General features: G+C 48.9%; 1 long non-coding RNA gene across 3 annotated transcripts; it reads right to left on the bottom strand.

Annotated features, from left to right (window-relative positions):
* Window positions 1-717: 717 nt before the first annotated feature.
* LOC119861229 lies at window positions 718-10,200 on the bottom strand. 3 transcript variants are annotated; one of them, XR_006274211.1, is made up of 5 exons: window positions 6,944-7,549; window positions 5,355-5,499; window positions 4,564-4,646; window positions 1,478-1,632; window positions 718-1,384 (listed from the first exon to the last, which is right to left on the bottom strand). It is a non-coding gene; the product is annotated as an uncharacterized LOC119861229 (long non-coding RNA). The 3 variants fall into 3 exon arrangements; XR_006274208.1 differs by lacking the exon at window positions 718-1,384 and adding an exon at window positions 10,148-10,200 and having other exon boundaries at window positions 1,453-1,632; window positions 6,944-7,095; XR_006274210.1 differs by lacking the exon at window positions 1,478-1,632 and having other exon boundaries at window positions 6,944-7,538.
* Window positions 10,201-11,436: the final 1,236 nt, after the last annotated feature.

Raw genomic sequence — 11,436 nt, 5'->3', positions numbered from 1 at the left:
AGGGTCTGTGATGACTCACCAGCCCCACATCTCAGGGAACGGCTCTGCCCACCCTCAGTGAGACACGAGCCAGTCCCAGCAGCTGGCCCTTGCCCTCGCAACCCTCGTCCTGGGCTCATGTAGCTGGCCCACGGCCTACCCAGCCAACGCTCCTGTTCCTATTCTACTGCACCAGTGGCAGCTGGAGCACACTCGGAATCTGGGGGCTGCTGCGAATAAACCGACTTCAGATACCCGCTATTCAGACAGTGAAGTGAACGTGTGGGCTAGATTAGGGTGCAGAGAGCTCTGCGAGCAGATCTCTCCCTACCCATCCTTCAAATGCCTCTTGCTTCCGTCTCCGGCGGCACTAGTCCATTAAATAATACACAGCTCAAGAACAATTTTTCCCACCTTCATATTATTTTGTTCTTAAGTCAGATCTACCGACCAGGAAACATCTTAATACCCCTCTTAAAAACCTGATCATACAGCATCTCTCCAAATTTAACAGTGCAATAACATCGTTTTGTTGCCCTAGGCGCCACAGGCTGGCAGCAACAGCACTGGTTCCTGCCGTAGGCACGACCATCCAGCCTCACTAAAGCAGCAATGCAATACTGGAGAGCAGCTAGGCAATCCTAAACTCCAGTATTTACGTGCTGCTAGAGCACTGCTGACATGCTTCCACTGTAAAGAGGTCTCTGACTTCCAGATCCCCTCTTTTACAATCCCTGCTGGTTGTCACAGTACCTATAATTTGTCATTTGTCTTAACCAGAGGAAAGAATGTTGAACACTACAGGAAGCAGGATTACTTCAGGCAACATGCAACTGGTGTAAGTCAACTGAAGACACAACATTAAAGATGACTTAGCTCCATCTTAATACACTATTACTGATATTGGAAGGTAATGAAATATTGAACAATCACATGGCCTGTGATCGGGGCAACAGTTTAGAATAATGCAAATCCCTGGACCCTGTTTTAGGCAGATTCACCAAAGGCATAAAACCAATACTCCACCTTTGCAGGCTGGAAAGAAAGCATACATGTAAAAGCAGTACAAACATGTATCTAAACATACCTGTTCAACTGATCTAAGAGATACATGAGAATGTGGTAGCTTCCACGGCTGACACCCAGAAGCTCCCTTTCTTGTCTATCCTTGAGGTAATGAGGCAGCCCAGAATGGTCTGTATCTCCTTGTCCCTACAAACCATGATGTGCTGCTACATCTCCTCAAAGCCCAACAATGTTGAAATTCCAAATGGTATTTTGACTATTTTTAAACATGATATAAGTTACTGAAGAGCACAATCCAATCCAATGAAGACATCTGTAACATTCACTTATTATAAAACATTAAACGTTCTTCAATTCTGTTCTACCAGAAAGTCTGCTGCTAAAAAAGAGAGCAAGTAGTTATACAAGTGTATCATGACTGCAATCATTTAAAAAAAAAAAATAAAAAAAAATAAAAAATAAAAAAACCTACTTCGTTTGCCCAAAATACACAGTAGACTTGTTGCAGGTAACTACATTTTCAGACCAGCCAGGTCTCCTGCTCCCGCTCCATACTACCTTTCCGGCCTTTTTAAATAGGCTATTGGGAAATCTGAATAGTCTACATCAGGAGTGGCCAACCTGAGCCTGAGAAGGAGCCACAATTTACCAATGTACTTTGCCAAAGAGCCACAGTAACACATCAGCAGCCCCCCATCAGCTCCCCCCCCCACACCTCCTGCTCAATTGTTTCATGGCATGCAGGAGGCTTGGGGGGGGGGGGGGAAGGAGCGAGGGCATGGTAGGCTGAGGGGAGGGGACGGGAAGGGGCGGAGTGGGGACAGGGCCTGTGGCAGAGCCAGGGGTTGAGCAGTGAGCATCCCCCAGCACATTGGAAAGTTGGTGCCTGTAGCTCCAGCCCAGGAGTCGGTGCCTATACAAGAGCCGCATGTGGCTCCGGAGCCACAGGTTGGCCACCCCGGGTCTACAGCGTTTTTTGTGCGCACGCTGCATATACTGGGCTCAGGAGCTCTTACAAGCAGTGACAGCTGTGAAAGAAATAGTTATAGTGTTAGAGCAGTAGTTCTCAAACTTTTGTACTGGTGACCCCTTTCACATAGCAAGCCTCTGAGTGCGACCCCCCCCTTATAAATTAAAAACACAATATATTTAACATCATTAGAAATACTGGATACAATGTGGTGTTTGGGGTGGAGGCGGACAGCTCATGACCCCCCCCATGTAATAACCTTGTGACCCCCAGGGGTCCCGACCCCTCGTTAGAGAAGCCCTGTTCTAAAGTATTTGTTTGCCATTTCCCTGAAGTATTTCAATTTAGATGATCCAGATTCCTCAGATTCACTTTCAGGACATAATTTGAAGCAAATATTTCTCTTTTTCTGTTTGTTTTTAGGGTCCATGCTGCTCAGATTTCCCCTTTCAAATTTGAATTAAATCAGCAAAGAGAAATGCCTTGAAATTTTTCAGAGCATTCCCGGCCTATGCAGATAGGGAACACCACACTTTTGGAAGAGGCAAGGAGGCAGAAGAGAAGGATTACGAGTAGGTTTTTGTGGGGTCCCTGACTTCACAGTGTGGCACCTTAAGATGTAATTACAAGTTAGCCTAAGCACCTGTACAGATGGCTTGACATATCTGCATTTCTTTTTGACATTTTCACAGTTATGTGATAAATAAGTTAGGAGCAGTACTAACAGGTATATATGTTCGTCCAACTCATCTTCTTAGGGCTTGTCATCATGAAGAAAACAGGAAGAGTGTTAGACATATGGCACTGAGAGGTCTCCCACCAATGGTATCCTATCACCTGGGCTAAGCACTCTGAATATATTTTTGGGGTCCATGTTATCCCTCCCCGTTTTAAACAGAACTTTAAAATGGGAATTCTAATAGTTTGTGCTGAATTTATGAAAATTTACACTACTGCTTTTTTGCTAGCAGACCTTTCTAGCTTTCTCACTTTAATACTGGCATTGTCGGCCAAACTCCTCAAAGGGTGAATGCTATTAACCCTTTTTTGTACTGTTTCTCTAACAATATCTTGCTTGACTGTATCTGCTTAGTCTGTTTGAGAGAGGAAATAAAATAATACCCAAAAGGGTAAGTGGTTTAGTTTAATAAGCAAAAACAAACAAGCCCTCGGTTCTAGAACTCTATTTTGATTCTAGATTGAGATTCAAGTTATAGAATGATGATCTCAAGGGATTGGGTGTGCAGAACTCTCAAAATCCTTAAAATAAATCAGATTCTAAATCAAGAGGGAAAATAGATCCTGCCTTTTAAAAAGAAGGGTGATGTTTCCAAGCCACTGCCAATCTATTACCACCAAGCTCTTACTTAGAGAAAAGAGGAAGTCAGTTTTCACAATGTCAATAGGGTTATTTGGGAGAGGAACACGAGGCCAGTAGAGATGTACAACATAATACATATAAGAAAATATTCTTACCAATGCAAGCCATCAGAACAATTCTCTCAAAGGGTATAATGCTGTTAATCATCTCATGCAGTATAATTAGGTTTTTTGTTTTGTTGTTTAAATAGCCAGTTTTGTACTTTGCATAGATTTATAAATTCAAAGATATTAAGGTCTGAAGGGACCATTATGATCATCTAGTCTGACCTCCCGCACAATGCAGGCCATAGAATCTCACCCACCCACTTCTGCAATAAACCTCGCATAAGTCAGTACTGAAGTAAAGACTGTAAGTTAAGAGCATCTTCCCTGAGGAAGTTTTGGCGAAGGACTCTCTCTTGCTGTTAATTGCAGTTCACTTCAGTAGGAATTCCATATATCCAGCTCCTCCGGACTAGACCCTAAGGCAGGGGTGGGCAAACTTTTTGGCCCAAGAGCCACATTCGGATAAAGGAATTGTATGGCAGGCCATGAATGCTCATGAAATTGGGGTTGGGGTGCGGGAGGGGGCTCTGGGTTGCTGTGGAGGGTAGGTGGGAGGGGAAGTGCTCCGGCTAGGGGTGCAGGCTCTGGGGTGGGGCTAAGGATGAGGGGTTTGGGGTGCAGGAGGGTGCTCCAGGCTGGGACCAACGGGTTCGGGGGGGGGGGGTGGAGAAGGGGATCAGGGCTGGGGCAGGGGGGTGGCTCAGAGGTGCAGGCTCTGGGCGGCGCTTACCTCAAGCAACTCCCGGAAGCAGCGGCATGTCCCCACTCCGGCTTGTCGGAGATGCAGCCAAGCAGCTCTGCTGTGTGCTGTCTCTGCAGGTCCCATTGGCTGCGGTTCCTGGCCAATGGGATCTGCGGGGGCAGCACTTGGGACAGAGGCAGCATGTGGAGTGGAGCCCCCTGGCTGCCCCTGTGCACAGGAGCCAGAGAAGGGACATGCTGTTGCTTCCAGGAGCCGCACAGAGCGGCCCCCAACCCTGCTCCCTGGCTGGAGTGCTGGAATGGGGAAAGCCCCAGACCCCACTCCCCAGCGGGAGCTCAAGGGCCAAATTAAAATGGCTAGCAGGCCAGATGTGGCCCACGGGCCGTAGTTTGCCCACCTCTGCCCTAAGGGTACTTGAAAAGTTATTGGCTATACCAGGTTCACTTTTCCAACTCACCTTGACTGAACGCAATGATGCATCAGTTTGTTCTGAAAATATGACTCTCTTGGGATACAATTTAACTTCTTTTTCAATATGAACTAGAAAACAACAAAGCAGAGTTTATAAAGTGTTCCAACAGACTGTGCCTTAGACAGGTGATACACATTATAGTGCACTGACTAATCAAACAGCAATCAATTTTTTTTGCCAGTTAGGCCTAAAGACAAAGACTATTAAAGGCTTCAATGTGTGCTCATCCTATTAACTGGTGGGGGGAGAGGAGGGGAGCGAGGGGACTCATGCTTTCATTCCAAAATACACTAATACAAAGATAAGTATTTAAACAGTGCTGCAGCACATCTATCCCTTCTCTCATCATTGTACTATAATTTATATAATACCAGGATCACTGAAGACTGCCTGGATTTTGCTTATTAGGAATTATACACAATCCATACTATTACGCATAATGGCATTAGGAACAGTAATATTAGGAAGGTTGTTTGCAATGAGTTCTCTATGTAGAATTCATATTGGAAGAAATGGCAGTTATGAGGGTGAGTTGGGCTCTACAACCTAATGCATAATAAAAATACCACACAAAAATATGATGAAAAAGGAAGTGTCACCACTTCATACATTTGCTTCATACACAACAGCAATAGAAGAAGATTTGTTGGACAGACCAGAAGAAAAGAAAAACCCTTATTTATGTTGATTTTAAAGATATACTACCATTAAACAAGAACATTAAATACAGTCCATCTCATCTGCAATGAAGGGGATCAGAAATTGAGGCTAGGTACCTCATGCCTTCATCTGGCAGTAATCTCATCTTACTGACTGAGGGAGGGGGAGAAACAGAGTGAACAACACAGTGCTCTCGCAACACCCTTCAAGCAATGCAGAAGAGCATTTATTGTCTCGTTAGTTTCATACAGTCCTCCTCAGCTGTGTGAGCAAGACAGGCCAGTCAGAAGTTAGTCAAACAGGGAAAAGCTCATTCATGTATCTAACATTTTTGAGCACTTCATTTTGGATATGCAGAAGTGCACTGTAATGCTGTCCCTAGGATAATACCTATACAGTGGCTTCTTGTCAAAGTACAATGGGGTGTTATATGAAAATTCTCTTTCAAAACAAGAAGGCACCTCTTAAAAGAAAAGGACTGAAAGGTATAAGTATTAGGACCAAGGGTGAGACAGATGGATGGATGGATGGACACCCACCCCACTTCGTTAACTTGCTTAGTCTACATTTCAGTGCTAGGCAAAACCAAAACCAAGAAAACACTGTTTCCTATATACTCTGGATAAAAAAAGATCAGCTATTGAATGGCTATTTAGGAGACATTTGACACAGCAGAAACACTAAAATATTGCCATCTGGGGGGGAGGGGAAATCAGACAAGGCATTTACTTTCTAAAAAATATTTAGAGCTAGTCATCCTCATTGCAATCTGAAAATAGATAACCAACAAATAAGACACCACTCATTTTGACTATGGTGATGAAACAAACCTAAAGTGGCAAGTCCCACCCACTTAAATAGTTCATAGCTGACTGTGCTCGTAAGTCAGTCATTTTCATCTGTTTTAATTTGAACAATGGAATTTAAACAGTGTAAGGTATTAATATTCACAAATGTGGTTAATAGGCAGAAACATAGCCTATGTTTTATTGACAACCGCCACGTGTTTTTCACTATTAAATTTCCTAAGCAGTTGCAGACTGCCAAGATTGAGCAGAAGATGTGTAAAGAGAAATTACTATTTATTAAATTAACAGCTCACTTTATTAATAGATGTATCATAGGGAAGTTGTTTTCCTTTGCACCAACATCTCAAGTGAAACTAATCTGCATGCAAAGTGTCGTGCAACAATCATTACTAAGCACTCTTTACTGGGTAGCAAAGTACCCATATAAAAGTGAACAAAATAAAATAATTTTAAATTTTTTTATATATACAAAACTGGGTGAAGATAAAATATCAATCTTTTCCAGTGCACTTGTATTGAAAGTACTTAATCTATCCTTTCGCCACCACAAATTAACTTCTACTATTTCTCTTAAAATAAAGAGCATTATATGAACATAAATACATTTGAGCTGCAACCTAAGCTTTGGCATATTCTACCTTTAAAAGTTACATGATTAAGTACTCAACTTCTCTTTTAAGGTAGTATTGAGAATGGAACAGAAAATTGGATACTAAACTGTTACAATAAAGTGCATAATCATTTGATTTAAAAACAATATTAAAGCTTCTAGCTTTACAAAAGTAAGAGCTTGATCTTGCAAACTCTGACATGACTAGTCTCATTTATTTAAATGAGTCTATTCATGTGAGAAAGGTCTACTTGTGCAAGGCCTGTAAGATCAGATCCTAACTTACTGTACTTCAGAACGTCAATAAAATTCCCAGGATCCAGTTTTTCCTCAAAACTGCAGAATTGAAGAACAGTACGGTGCTTTTTGGTTCCATTTTTTTCCACCATCATCTCATCCAGTTTTAAATAATACGGTAAGGATCTGGAACCTGAACTCCTAAAATGTTTATTTGTTAAGAACAGAAAGAAAAACTATGGATTTTTTTTTTTTGGTCAGATGAATATTCATTCAAAGCATAATGAGCCATGCAGTAAATATATTCTTCATATTTGGATCAGTTTCCTTAAAGCCCACCTAAAGCTTCCCTCCTATATTCTGTAAGCATTTACTGTATTTGCAGTTCACTGTTTTACTAGGTTTCTATAAAAATGGCTCTTTTGGGTTACTAAATATTCATAAAGATGGTGAGGAATGGAGTTCTTTTGATTTCTTCAGATTATGCTGAAGATAGACAGATGTTGGCACACCTACGTATGTATATGTAACAGTACATTTAAAAATATATATATTTATTTTGCACATTTGTTGTTCTAGCTTTGGAAAATTATTTTCCTAAAAATATGCACAAATTATACACATTGCTCTCCTCACTGGAGACAGACAGAAAGACAGTAACTCATCTAACCAAAATATAATTTAGAGGTTCACAAGCTTGCCAGGATATTCATATTTCCTGTATGAAACAGGTCGGTAGAAAACTGTTAAATACTTAGGGATTTTTTTGTTCACCCCCCTTCTTTCAATTATTTGGCACTTTGGACAGTCTTAATATTCTTCCTAATAAAACAAGAAGCATATACTTGAAAAAAATGGATAATAATCTAGTACTTTATATACATTCATGTATTCATATTTTTATGAGAATTTAGTATCTTTCATCAACTTTTCCACACTAATAAATTGTTTAAAATAATGTTAATTCTGGAATTTTTAGTAAGTTTAATGTGTAACAAACAATCCAATACTTTAAAAAAAATTATTCTGATACCAAATTAGATGTGAAATATAAGTTAAACATTTAAAATTACACTAGACATCTCAACAAATAATAAAAATATTACATACAATAATATTTTGAAACTAAATGTTAGTACAGTAGAAATTAAATAGTTACTGCTTGGAAGTTATTAGAAAATCAAATTTTGCAAAACAGAGTGTGGGGAGGGAGTAGGAGTCTTAGATCTAGAAACTGAAGGGTCCCTTTTCACATTTAAAGCCTGTCAAAACAAAAGTTAACAGAAGCACAGGGTTTATCCCACAAAGTGCAATAGCTCTAAAATACTATAAAACTCAATTTTAAGCACGTTAAAAGCTTTCACCAGCAGAACGGTACAATTTAAATTAGATTTTGATCCTGAATCCAGGCATTTAATTACAAGATACTTTGGCATTGTTGACAAGCCAATAAAAAAAAATGCTGAGGTTCCCCCTCAATAAAACCAGCAGCATATACTTGGGGGGAAATGGACCTTTTCGGGGGGAACGGCATTCAAATGTCTGTGGCCAGTAACATGTATACCAACACGTTACAGGTCCCGTCTCCGAACAGGTTTAGTTTAACCATGTTTCCGCATGAACTCGTTCCCGAAAACAAAAGTCGAATTGAAGCTGCCCTGGGTTGAACGTGTCCACACGCGGCCGCATTACACTCCCAATCGCTGTTGCAATTTTCCAACGGCTTGGATTGAATTAATTCATCCCGTTTTTTTAACCCGTCCCCTCCCGGCGGCCGGCAACTTTGTAACGGTCTGTAGCCTAGACCCTCCCCCACCCCTCGCTCGGGGGGAGGCCGCACGTGCCCCCCGGGAAGGCAGGTTACAAAGCGTCTCCTGTCACTTCTCAACTGCGTCACGAGCAGATACAATAGCGAGGGCATCGCTCGCAGGCCGGGAGTCAGCGACGGGGGCCAGGGCGCTGGGCAAGCTGCGCTGGGTGTGAGCGGGGCCGTGTGCAAGGGGGGGAGCCCGGCGGCGCTGGGTGTGAGCGGGGCAGTGTGCAAGGGGGGGAGCCCGGCGGCGCTGGGTGGGAGCGGGGCAGTGTGCAAGGGGGGGAGCCCGGCGGCGCTGGGTGGGAGCGGGGCAGTGTGCAAGGGGGGGGCCGGGGGCGCTGGGTGTGAGCGGGGCAGTGTGCAAGGGGGGGAGCCCGGGGCCGGGGGCGCTGGGTGTGAGCGGGGCAGTGTGCAAGGGGGGGAGCCCGGCGGCGCTGGGTGGGAGCGGGGCAGTGTGCAAGGGGGGGGAGCCCGGCGGCGCTGGGTGGGAGCGGGGCAGTGTGCAAGGGGGGGGCCGGGGGCGCTGGGTGGGAGCGGGGCAGTGTGCAAGGGGGGGGCCGGGGGCGCTGGGTGGGAGCGGGGCAGTGTGCAAGGCGGGGAGCCCGGCGGCGCTGGGTGGGAGCGGGGCAGTGTGCAAGGGGGGGGCCGGGGGCGCTGGGTGTGAGCGGGGCAGTGTGCAAGGGGGGGAGCCCGGCGGCGCTGGGTGGGAGCGGGGCAGTGTGCAAGGGGGGGAGCCCGGCGGCGCTGGGTGGGAGCGGGGCAGTGTGCAAGGGGGGGAGCCCGGCGGCGCTGGGTGGGAGCGGGGCAGTGTGCAAGGGGGGGAGCCCGGCGGCGCTGGGTGGGAGCGGGGCAGTGTGCAAGGGGGGGAGCCCGGCGGCGCTGGGTGTGAGCGGGGCAGTGTGCAAGGGGGGGGGCCGGGGGCGCTGGGTGTGAGCGGGGCAGTGTGCAAGGGGGGGAGCCCGGGGCCGGGGGCGCTGGGTGTGAGCGGGGCAGTGTGCAAGGGAGAGTTGCACTTTAACCCTTTGCCACCATTGGGGCTTTTGCACGGCACGCACCTGATTTTCGTTAAAAAGGATTTTTTGTGGTCCCCCCCCCATCACCGGCTGCGAAGCTGCCCCCTCGAAGAACTTGTTTACTCCCCACGCCCGGTGAGCGCTCCCCTGCCCCCCCCACCTCCCGCTGCGCTGGACCCGTGCGACCCAAACATCCCCCCCCGCCCTGTTCCTCCGGCTGAGGGGGGGGCCGCTGCATTTGGGGGCTTTTTGCAAATTGAAAGTTTTTTGGTTTCTTTCCTTCCCCTAGAAAGTTTTTAACCCGCTCGCCGCCGACCTGCGGGGGGGGGTCGCTGCCTGCCCCCCCCCGCCCGCTCCCGGGGCTCCCCTCCCCGAAACCCGCTCCCCGGGCCGGCAGCTCCACGCACCCCCCCCCCTCCCTCCTCACCTCCGAGTCCACTCGAAAATGGCGCCGAAACCGAAAAAACTTCGCAAATTTCATTGTAGGCGTTTGCAAGGGCTGCTGGGAGAGGGGCTGGGGGGGGGCAGGCGCCGCCCCCGCCTCGGCTCGGCCCGGCCCGGCCCGGCACCGCCCGCGCTGCGCTGCGCTGCGCTGCGCCCGGGCCGGGGGATGCGCGCGGGACGGGCCGGGCCCGGCAGGGGAGGAAGGGAAGGGGGATGTGGGCGCTGGGGGCTGGGCTGGGCTGGGGGAAGCTGGGCTGGGCACGGCACTGAGGGGGGGGTGATGGGGCTGGGGGAAGCTGGGCTGGGCACGGCACTGAGGGGGGGGTGATGGGGCTGGGGGAAGCTGGGCTGGGCACGGCACTGAGGGGGGGGTGATGGGGCTGGGGGAAGCTGGGCTGGGCACGGCACTGAGGGGGGGTGATGGGGCTGGGGGAAGCTGGGCTGGGCACGGCACGGAGGGGGGGGGTGATGGGGCTGGGGGAAGCTGGGCTGGGCACGGCACTGAGGGGGGGGGTGATGGGGCTGGGGGAAGCTGGGCTGGGCACGGCACTGAGGGGGGGGGTGATGGGGCTGGGGGAAGCTGGGCTGGGCACGGCACTGAGGGGGGAGTGATGGGGCTGGGGAAGCTGGGCTGGGCACGGCACTGAGGGGGGGTGATGGGGCTGGGGGAAGCTGGGCTGGGCACCGCACTGAGGGGGGTGATGGGGCTGGGGGAAGCTGGGCTGGGCACGGCACTGAGGGGGGAGTGATGGGGCTGGGGGAAGCTGGGCTGGGCACGGCACTGAGGGGGGAGTGATGGGGCTGGGGGAAGCTGGGCTGGGCACGGCACTGAGGGGGGGGGTGATGGGGCTGGGGGAAGCTGGGCTGGGCACGGCACTGAGGGGGGGAGTGATGGGGCTGGGGGAAGCTGGGCTGGGCACGGCACTGAGGGGGGGGGTGATGGGGCTGGGGGAAGCTGGGCTGGGCACGGCACTGAGGGGGGAGTGATGGGGCTGGGGGAAGCTGGGCTGGGCACGGCACTGAGGGGGGGTGATGGGGCTGGGGGAAGCTGGGCTGGGCACGGCACTGAGGGGGGTGATGGGGCTGGGGGAAGCTGGGCTGGGCACCGCACTGAGGGGGGTGATGGGGCTGGGGGAAGCTGGGCTGGGCACGGCACTGAGGGGGGAGTGATGGGGCTGGGGGAAGCTGGGCTGGGCACGGCACTGAGGGGGGAGTGATGGGGCTGGGGGAAGCTGGGCTGGGCACGGCACTGAGGGGGGAGTGATGGGGCTG

This window comes from Dermochelys coriacea, chromosome 9, assembly GCF_009764565.3.
Source record: "Dermochelys coriacea isolate rDerCor1 chromosome 9, rDerCor1.pri.v4, whole genome shotgun sequence".
Classification (NCBI taxonomy): domain Eukaryota; kingdom Metazoa; phylum Chordata; order Testudines; family Dermochelyidae; genus Dermochelys; species Dermochelys coriacea.
The sequence above is the reverse complement of the archived record's forward strand: the minus strand, read 5'-3'. Positions and strand labels throughout refer to the sequence as shown.